Genomic DNA, 11,327 nt, shown 5'->3' on the forward strand with positions numbered 1-11,327 from the left:
GAAGCTAGGGAAGTGATTGTTGGGCCCCTTGCTGAGGTGCCCGAAGACTGGAGGTTGGCTAATGTGGAGCCACTATTTAAGAAAGGTGGTAAGGAAAAGGCAGGGAACTATATACCAGTGAGCCTGACATCGGTGGTGAGCAAGTTTTTGGAGGGGATCCTGATAGATAGTATTTACATGTATTTGGAAAGGTTAGGACTGATTGGGGATAGTCAACATGGCTTTCTATGTGGCAAATTGTGTTTTACTAGCTTGACTGAGTTTTTTGAAGCAGCAACACAGAGAATTGATGAAAGCAGAGCAGTGGATGTGATCTATAAGGACTTCAGTAAGGCATTCAACAAGGTTCCTCATGATAGACTGGTTAGCAGGGTTAAATCACATGGATTAGATGCAGAATTAGTGATTTGAATACAGAAACTGGCTCAAAGGTAGAAGACAGAAAGTGGTGGTGGAAGGTTGCTTTTCAGACTGGAGGCCTGTGACCAGTGGTGTGCCACGAGGATTGGTGCTGTGTCCACTGCCTTTGTCATTTATATAAATGATTTGGATATGAACGTAAGAGGTATTGTTAGTAAGTTTGCAGATGACAACAAAATTGGAGGTGTAGTGGACAGCGAAGAAGGTTACTTCAGAGTACAATGGGACCTTGATCAACTGGGCCGATGGGCCGAGGAATGGCAGATGGAGTTCAATTTAGATAAATGTGAGGTGCTGCATTTTGGAAAGGCAAATCAGGGCAGGACTTATACATTTCATGGTAAGGTCCTGGGGAGTGTTGCTGAACAAGGTCACCTCAGAGTGCAGGTTCATAGTTCCTTAAAAGTGGAGTCACAGGTGGATAGGTTAGTGAAGAAGGCATTTGGTATGATTGCCTTTATTGGTCAGTGCATATAGAAGTTGGGAGATCATGTTGTGGTTTTATGGGACATTGGTTAGGCCACTGTTGGAATACTGCGTTCAATTCTGGTCTCCTTGCTATCGGAAGGATGTTGTGAAACTTGAAAGGGTTCAGATAAGATTTACAAGGATGTTGCCAGGGTTGGAGGGGTTCAGCTTTAGGGAGAGGCTGGATATGCTGGGGCTATTTTTAATGGAGCATCAGAGACTGAGGAGTGACCTTATAGAGGTTTATAAAAATCATGCGGGGCATGGATAGGGTAAATAGACAAGGTCTTTTCCCCAGGGTGGGGGAGTTAAAAACTAGAGGGGATAGCTTTAAAGTGAGAGAGGGAAGATTTAAAAAGGACTTAAGGGACAAGGTTTTCACGCAGAGGATGGTGTGTGTAAGGAATGAGCTGGCAGAGGAAGTGGTGAAGCATGGTACAATTATACCATTCAAAATGCACCTGGATGGGTATATGAATAGGAAGGGTTTAGAGAGATATGGGCCAAATGCTGGCAAATGGCACTAGATTAATTTAAGATGTCTGGTTGGCATGGATGAGTTGGAGTGAAGGGTCTATTTCCATACAGCTGTATGACTCTATGTTCAGCTGCTTAATCAATGACTTTCCCTCGATCCACAAGGTCAGATGTGGGAATGTTCACTGATGATTGTGAAATGTTCAGCACCATTTGCAAACCCTTCAGATACTGAAGCAATGCTTGTCCAAATGTTACAAGACCTGAACAATATCCAGTCTTCAGCTGACAAGTAGCAAATAACATTCATGCTACACAAATGGCAGGCAATGACTAGAGAGAATCTAACCACCATTTTTGACATTCAATGGCTTTATCTTCACTGACTTCCCCACAATCAACATCTTCGGGGGTATCGTCAACCAGAAACTTAACAGATGCAGCGATATAGATAATGCGGCTCCAAAAGCTGGTCAAAGTCTGGGAATCCTGCATTGAGTAACTCACCTCCTGACTCCCCAGAGCCTGTCCACCAAGGCACAAGTCAGGAATGTAATGGAATACTCTCCACTTGCCTGCACGAGTGCAGGTCCAGCAACACTCAAGGAGTTTGGCACGGTCCAGAACAAAACAGCCCACTTGATTGGCACCACATCCACAAATATCCATTGCATCCCCCATTGATATGCACTTTGTCATGTAAGAGCCCTTGCAGGTTCTCACTTCAGTTTGGAGCAATGTTCTGTACATAACAGGTATGAGGGTAAATAACCAGGAAAGTGTCAAAATCAATTTTATTGCATAAAATGATAATAAAACAATTATACATTGTAATTATTAATATATGAAGAGAAATAAGAATAAGGAGGTATGGATTTTTTGAAAGGAGGGAAAGTATTTTGAAGAAACGTAATGCAATAATTGAACAGACATTGGGCAGACATTGGTTGGCCCAGAAATAGAGACAGCATCATCGAAAACCAAACACCTAGATGCAACAATATTAATGGTGGACTATAGCAACATTAGCAATGTACGTGAAATCAGAATTATAGGAGAGCACAGAGACTGGGAGGCTGTAAAGGTTGTGGGACATCACAAAGATAACAATAGTTGTATTGTCTGGAGAAGTTTACAGATATTGCAAGGACTATACCAGCTGGAGGATGTTATTAAAGCTACTAGAGATCCAGGGGCTTGGGAAGGTGACAGAGATATCGAGGATTGTGATCCAGGTAGTGATTACTGTAATAGGAAGGGAGTGGTGCTGATGATGGGCCCACAGACATTGAGGGTCATGGGCCTGGAGGTGGTTATCTTAATGGGGAGGACGTGGCGTTCGGGAAGGCTACCGAGATTGTCTCCTCGACGATTTCTGAAGTGTTGAGCTCTAAGGTGATACTGTCTTTGTATGATATTCTGCATCCAGCAGAGTGAGTTGGAGATGCAACGGTCTCTGTGTGTGTGCGCGCACGCACGCATGAGTGTTTTCGCGTTTGTGTATGTCAATACAAGAGCGCCCAGCAGAGGGAGACGAAGGCTAAAATTGTGCATTTGTGCAATTAGAACAACGCCGAGTCGAGGGTGAGACTGTATGTGTGTGATTATGGTGGCAGACGGCAGACAGGACTGTATGCGTGTTTACGAAGAAAGAGATTGCTGAAGGTGACGGTCTGACTGCGTGTGCAACGCATTAACTTTGAATATCTTTAAGAAAATCTGTGTTAATGAGTTAATTCCCACGATTGACAGGAGAAGCTATAGATGATAAAGTAGAACATGCAATACACCTCGACATGTTTTTGCCGGATGGTGTATGTTTTTGAAAATTGAAATCTATGATCTAAAAGTCTGTGTCCATTTCTATTCTGTGATTTCAGACACTGGGCAGCGGTTGGAGCAGCGTTGGCCGCTGCTCCCATAACACCCCGCGGCTGTGAAAGGCCTCTATCACTAAGACAGGCCGCAGTACCCTCTGGGAAATGCGACACGACGCATGCGTATTTATGGAAGTCCCAGATCTTCTTCTTTTATTTTAAATTTCCGCTTTCGAGGCGCTCAGATTCTCCATCCACCTATCGATCCGGAGGCTCCCTTTCTTTGTTTCGGCGATTCGGAGTTTTATATGTAAATTTAAAATGACTCTGATGTCACCCCAACATGGCCGCCCCCACGCGGGTGAGGCACTGGCGAACTGACAAAGAAGGAACTGGATCGTCAGGAGGAGACACTGGGAAGACCAGAAGAGTCAGAGCGGCACCCTCCGGCTGAACACATTTCACTGCACAGACATGTGTTTAAACCATAAGCAGAAGTAGGCCATTCAGTCCATCGAGTCTACTCTGCCATTCAATGAGACCATGGCTGATCTGATAATCCTTAACTCCACTATCATGCATTTTCCTATCACCTTTTATTCCTGTACCGATTAAAAATTGTCTACCTCAGTCTTGAATAAACTTAGTGACCCAACTGCCCTCTGACATAAAGAATTCCACAGGTTCAGTACCCTTTAAGATAAGAAATTCCTCCTCATCTCTGTCTTAAATGTATGACCCCATATTCTGAGATTATGCCATCTGGTCCTAGACTCTCCGACACGTGAGCTTTGATGTGGACTTGTTGGGTTGAAGCACCTGTTTCCACACTGTAGGGATTCTATGAAGTGGAAACAACCCTCCGTATCTACCCTGTCAAGTCCTCTATGAATCTTGTATGTTTCAATAAGATTGCCTCTCATCTTTTATGTTCCAACAAATACGGTCCGATTCTACTCAAACTATCCTTAGAAAACAGACCCTGCCCACGTACCTAGCATCAGCCAAGTGAACCTTCTCTGGCCTGCCTCCAATGCCAGTCAATCTTTTCTTAGCTATGGGGTCCAAAACTATTCACAGTATTCCAACTATGGTCTTACTAGTGCCTTGGAGAATTTTAGCGAAACCTCCCTAGTTTTATATTTCATCACCTTTGATATAAAACCATACTTTCCATTTGCCGTCCCTATTACCTGCTGAACCTGTGTGTTAGAGATAGTAGGAACTGCAGATGCTGGAGAATCCGAGACAACAAGGTGCAGGGCTGGATGAACACAGCAGGCCAAGCAGCCTCTCTGCTCCTATGATGCTGCTTGGCCTGCTGTGTTCATCCAGCCCTGAACCTGTGTGTTAGTTTTCTTTAGGATTTTTATACATGGACTCCCAACAGCCTCTGTGTTGCTGCTTTCTGCAGCCGTTTTCTATGTAAATAATATTTAGCTGCTCTATCCTTCCTGCCAAACTGCATACTGCACTTTCCCCAAATTTCATTCGATCTGCCAAGTTTTTGCCCGCTGGCTTAATCTGTCCATATCCCTCTGCAGAGTCTTTGAGTCATCTCCATCAGTTCCCTTTTTAACCTATTTGAGTCATCTGCAAACATGGCTATAGTATGCTCACTTTTCTCAATCAAATCATTAACATAAATTGGAAAGAATTGTGGCCTTAGTACTGATCCCTGTGACACTTCATTAGTTGCATGTCACCATCCTAAAAATGCCATACCCCACCTAAACCCAACTCACTGTCTTCTATTAGTTATCAATCCTCTCTCTATTCTAATACCACCACCTCCAACCTGGTAGGCTTATATTAAATAGCCTATTATGTCATAGAACCTTATCCATCGCATGCTAAAAATCCAAATATATTACATCTAATGCTTTCCCTTTATCTATCCTGCTTATTACCTCCTCAAAGAATTCTAGTAAATTTGTCAGGCATGATTTCCCCTTCATGATGCTAGGCTAACTCTTTTTGATCATATTATATTTTTCTAAAGGCTATGTTATTACATCTTTTATAATAGACTGTTAGCCTTTTCCCAATCACAGATGTTAAACCAACTGGCCTATTGTTTGACTCCTTCCCTTTACTCAAAAAAAAGTGTCATTTTGGCTGTTTTCCAATCCTCTAGGAGTTTTCCAGCATCTAAGAATTCTTGGAAGATTAGTACCAGTGCATTTGCCATCTCTGTAATTACTTCCTTTGATATCCTAAGATGCATCCCATCAGGTGCATGAGTTTCCCGATTTTTTTAAATCTAGTGATAATTATTGTTTTCATTTTCTCTCCTTCTCTGGTCCCTTTATAGTTTAGTAATTTTGGAACTCTGTGCAATGTCACCTTTGTAGGTTTGGTGCCATATATTGCTCTCCATTCTCCTGCTGACAGTCAACTCAAATTAAAAGGAACAAAGACAGAAGTTGCTGGAAAAGGTCAGCAGCTCTGGCAGCATCTGTGAAGAAAAAAATCAGAGTTAACGTTTCAGGTCTGGTGACCAGAAAGACTCTTAGGAAGGGTCACCGGACCTGAAACGTTAACTCTGATTTATCCTTCACAGATGCTGCCAGACCTGCTGAGCTTGTCCAGCAATTTCTGTTTTTGTTCCTGATTTACAGCATCCGCAGTTCTTTCGGTTTTTATCAAGTGAAAAGGATATGTGTACTCTACCCTCATCCTCCTGACATAACTGCACAATCAATGGGACTCAATCACAGAGTATTATGTGGGTTTGAATCTCCAAATGTGAGTGTTTTTATTGAACAAACTGTGGAATGGGCCAGTGGGGAGTTCTGAGATTCAAATAGGTAATGCAATGAATTCAGGAGGTTCCTTTTCCCAATTTTACCGTCTGCATTTCCAACATGTGCTACAAAATTCTCCTTCACCCAGTTGATCACTTGCAAGTTGTTTTATGTGAAAACAGACCCAGAAACTGCTACAGAGGTTGAGATGACTGTGGAGGGAAGAGGCCAGTCACGAAACAGAGAAATATTTCACCTTCCTCACTATTGGCTTCACTGAGGCATTTCTGGGTGTACTCAGGATCTGGAATCAGGAATTGTGCGAATGCAGCTACAAACTCTTGGATGGTGAGATGTGGGAATGCGTAAACCACACTGTGGACGGAATCATCTCTTTCCAAAAGTTTCATCATGAACCCAGACAGGAGCTGGGAGGGTTGCAGGTTGTACTGGATCAGATCTCCAATTCCAAACACAAGCTGCTTCTCAGAGACTCCTGTGAAGGCCATCTCACCAAGCTTCAGTAACACGTCACAGGGGTCTTCAGGCTCTTGGCCATGGTTTTCCAGAATGTTATAAATATAGTAGGGTGATGGTCTTGGGAACTTTCTGCTGTTTCCTGTCATTTTCTGTGAAAAAGGGACCCAGTGACAGACTGAGGATCCAGCAGTACGAAGGGTTGCACCACATGGTGTACAGGATCTCGTTCTCCTCCACGTGTTTGAGAACAGCTGCTGCCACTGTCTGATCCTCAAAAAAAACCTGTTGAAATATTCCTTCCGCTCATCACCAACAAATCCCAGGATTTCAGCCGAGACACTGATCTCAGCCTTTTCCAATAAATGGAATGCATTGGGACGGCTGGTCACTCGTGCTGAACATCCTGGGAGCAGCTTGTGCTGATTAAACTGTACACAATGTCTGACACTTCACACCAGCATTCAGGATCAGTGCATGTAAACTGTGATTCTACATTTGTTTGATTATGTTCACAACTGATACTGTCCTTAAATTTGCCCAAACCATCAAATATAAACAGTAAACCCTCTGGGTTCTTCCAGAGCTCTCCTAGAGCATTCCCAAAGTAAGAATAGTGCTCCCGTATCAGGTTCTTCAGGTTTATTCTACAGTTAATAACATTCAAATCTCAGAATTTAAAACTGAAAACAAATTGAAATTGTGGGTATATTTTCCCAATAGCCCAATCATGGACCATCATTTGTACCATTGTTGTTTTTCCAATCTCTGGGACCCTGTTCGCTGATGCTGAAATCCTAGAATTCGACTGCCCAAAGAAATGTTTCATTTTCTGGAGCAGGCTCCCAAGCTGGGAAACATTGCTTTGAAACAATTGCTCAATTCAGACTTTTTCCAGATGTCTTCAGAGATGTTTCTGTTTCCACTCTTCATGGTCTCTGCCTCTTGCCAGCAGTTCATATTTTACTAGTTTCCGATCTCAAACAGTAGAAATAACCATTAGCTCGGTGTATCAATCAAGCAATTGAAAAACGTTAAATTTGTCTTAAATAGGATAGTGTTCACGCTCAGTATTTCAGTTTGTTCCTGGAGTGTTTCCTTGTATTCCTGTTGGACGTCTTAAAATGGAACAGGCAAAAAAAAAAGCGCTCTTCAATATTGTTTATGAATTAAAGAAGTAACTTATAAATATGACATTTTAATCCAGTGACATTCCAGGAAGATTGAACTCATATTCCCAAAGGATGTGATTGTGGGACATTAACAAGCAGTGAATGCAAAATTTGGTTGAGGAATTTGGTATAAATTTCATTCAGTGATGATGCAAAATGGTCAGCGTGTAATTCAGCATCAGTACTACATCAATTCAACTAATTCTATTTCATTTTCGATGAGATGTTTCGTCTTTTCATATCATCCGAATACTTTTGCTGTCCTCAGCAATATCTGTGTCTGTATGTGTTTGTGATATGTGTGTGTCGCTGCGTGTCTCTATGTGTGTGACTCTCTGTGTGTATGTGTATAGGTGTCTGTGTGTGTGGGTACACGTATGTGTTTCAGTGTCTGCATGCATTAGTGTATCTCTCTGTCTATGAGTGTTTCTGCCTCTGTATCTGTATGTTTCTGTCTTTGTATCTGTGAGTAACAGTCTATGTATATCTGTAAGTATATGTGTGAGGTTGTCTATATTAGTATATATATATTACTGTGAGTTTTTTTTGGTTTTGTGTATCTGTGTACGTCTTTATGTCTATCTCTGTGTGTCTGTGTCTGGTTGTGTCAAGGTAATAGTCTGTATCTATATTTGAGTGAATCTTTGTGTCTGTAGCTCTATGCAACGGGGTCTTAATTGTTTTGAGGTGAAGTATTGAAATGGGGTCAAACTCCTCTCTCTCTCTCTGTCTGTCCCGCTTATGTTTAAGATGATAATGTTCATGCTCATGTTAATGCGTGCCTCTATGTGTCTGTGTTTGTGCATGCATGTGTGTGCACCTCCGTCTCTGCCTGAAATGGGAGTGATTTTGTCCTGATGGAAGTTTGAATGAATTAATTAAAATGTGGTGGATCAAAGGCTTAAAGTGATACAAGTTTAAAGAGGCCTCCCTGGGCCACAGCACGAGCAGCAGATTTGCTTTGGACAAGACATCAAAGTCTCTAAATCTCTCACATTGTACATTTGTTTCATTCTTCAAAGAATGCCTTTGGAGACACAGATCCATTTTGCACCATCCCTTGCGATGTTGTCCCTGAGATATGAGGAGAAGAAGGTGAACATGCCCAGTGCTGGTCTCATCCCCCCCCACCTTTGAGTAATTTCTCACTTAAAATTTGAGACAGTGCATCAGAAAACGTCGTAAGCTGCAGAAAGTGCAGTAAAATTCACCTGACGGAATGGTTTACTTGGAGGTGCCTGGATACAACTGCAGTGGAAACTCTCTGTTTAATGTGTATAATGTCAGGAGTACTGCTCAAAGACAAATCATTTCCGCATTGCAGAGCGAGCACAGTATTTCTCCACATGAGCATGTTCCACACTGGCCTTGTGTGTGTGTGTGTTTGTGTGCCTATGTGGGTGTGTCTGTGCACGTGTGCCTGTGCATGTGTGTCTGTATGCGTGTGTGCGTGTGTGTTGATGGTGCTGTCAATTTGGATTGTGCTGTAAGCTGCTGCCCTTCCTTGCTCCCTCTCTGATTGAATCCTTGAGGGTTTTCACCCTCTACCACCACATGTCCAGTGGCTTGGGGAGGCCAGCAGAGGGTGGCATTGTATCACTTTAACACAAGGGAGCTTTGTTATCTTATTTTGACTCTGCTCCTCCTGACAGGAAATTTCTGATTAGACTGCATTGGAGTGGCAGCCCATTGCAATTGAGAAGTTTGATGCTGAAAAACAGGGAACTTAGCCATTTGTAATCATTTGTTTCGTGACTTGTTTTTGATAACGTATCGTAATCACCTGCCACAATTTCTCACATCAAAACAGCTCATAGTTGGCTGCTTGTGACAATTGTATGGGGTCTGTGGAATTGGAACTGAGAAGCGAGACCATGCATTTAATAGCAGAACATTTTCAGATTAAAAGAATAGTTAATGTTATCAAAACCCTCCGAAGGATTTGATTTTGATGGAGACTTATGGAGGGTTCCCAGCTGATAGGAATTACCCAGGAGGAAATTCCATTTCCCCGGACAATTCCTTTGGATTGTACAACAATGGGGAATCCACACATTCCCATTTCAACTCTCTCCCTGCACTGGGATAAGGACTCTTTGTCTGGATGGGATGGAATACCCTCCACTTGCCTAGATGGGTGCAGCTCCAACAAATATTCAAGAAGCTTGACACCATCCAGGACAAAGCAGCCCCCGCTTGATTGGCACCACATCCACAAGCACCCACTCCCTCCACCACCGACGCTCAGTAGCAGCGGTGTGTATTATCTACAAGATGCAGAAATTCACCAAAGATCCTAGACAGCGCGTTCCAAACCCACAACCACTTCCATCCAGAAGGACAAGGATAGCAGTCTCATGGAAACACCAGCTCCTTCAAGTTCCCCTCCGATCCACTCACCATCCTGACTTGGAAATGTATTACTGTTCCTTCAGTGTCACTGGGTCAAAATCCTGGAATTCCCTCCTTAACAATAATGTGCATCTTCAGCACATGGACTGCAGCAGTTCAAGAAGGCAGCTCACTGCCACCTTCTCAAGGGGCAACTAGAGACAGAAAATAAATGCTGACTCAACCAGTGATGTAATATCCCATGAGTGAATAAAGCAAATATGTTCTGAAATGAAAAGGACACTCATGTGAGCTTCACTGAGGAGTTTTCTTTTGTCATTACACAAGGAATTTGTGTAACCAGGTATTTTACTGTGTTACTGATCTTTGCTGTGAACTTAGACAATGTTGCTGCATAAATAAATGTGTTTGTGAAACAACTTAGATTCCGCAGCATGTAACCAACTGCACTGAAATGATCTAGAAAAGGTGGGTAATTCTCAGAACGGATCCCTTGTATGACATAAAATAAGAAATGTACAACATAGATTAACCACGGGAGGATGAAGCTCCCAGAGATGGTGAGTAGCAAAATCACAGACTTCCTTCTGCTCTCCATCTCTGGGTCTCTGTGATTCTGTCCTTTGCTCTCACCCTTCAGCCTCTTCCGGACTTGACTGGTCACTAAAATGTGTCTGACTGTCACAGCATTGAGCAACAGAATTAAAGCGAATGGCAGTAAAGGGGTTAAAACTGTATCAAACCAATTGGGCCACATACCAAATCTCAGTAAAATACCTTGACTTTGTTTTACAGTAGAATGGCACATTGTTGATGATCCTCAGAAGCTCATATTGAAAATAGAATGGGATGTTTTTCAAACAGGGTGCAAATTGTTGCTTGAACCACGGTCGCAGTTTTCCCAGTGCAATAGTTTGTTTTCAGCTTCTGACAACAAATGGTCACAAATCGGTCAAAGGAGAAAGTGACAGTGAACCAGACAGAGTAGTCCCTGGCTGCACGATACAGGGACCCAATAACACTATACACAGGAGTGATGTTCAGGAAAGACCGCGAGTAATAATAAAAGTGAAGTCTCCACAGCTTACCCTCAGTGATAATGACCATCAAATCGGCAGCTGCCATAAGCACCAGGTAACGAGTAATGCAACGGGAAACACCGCATTTTACCTGGGAAAGGATAACAATCGCCAGCACATTAACTGTGGAAAACAAATGGGAAAAGAAGCAGTGAATTATTTATGATAACAAGGTGTGGAGCTGGATGAACACAGCAGGCCAAGCAGCATCCGAGGAGCAAGAAAGCTGACGTTTCGGGTCTGGACTCATTTCTGAAGAAGGGTCCAGACCCGAAACGTCAGCTTTCCTGCTCCTCTGATGCTGGTTGGCCTGCTGTG

General features: G+C 42.8%; 1 long non-coding RNA gene across 1 annotated transcript in view; it reads right to left on the minus strand.

Moving 5' to 3' along the window:
* Positions 1-10,074: 10,074 nt before the first annotated feature.
* Positions 10,075-11,327, minus strand: part of LOC125487973 — a 10,955-nt gene continuing 9,702 nt past the window's right edge. Inside the window, exons 2-3 of the long non-coding RNA XR_007266179.1 lie at positions 11,019-11,132; positions 10,075-10,124 (exon numbers count right to left, since the gene is read on the minus strand). This is a non-coding gene — a long non-coding RNA (uncharacterized LOC125487973). The remainder of the gene's footprint in view (positions 10,125-11,018; positions 11,133-11,327) is intronic.

This window comes from Rhincodon typus, chromosome 48 (genome assembly GCF_021869965.1).
Source record: "Rhincodon typus isolate 14 chromosome 48, sRhiTyp1.1, whole genome shotgun sequence".
NCBI classification, from domain to species: domain Eukaryota; kingdom Metazoa; phylum Chordata; class Chondrichthyes; order Orectolobiformes; family Rhincodontidae; genus Rhincodon; species Rhincodon typus.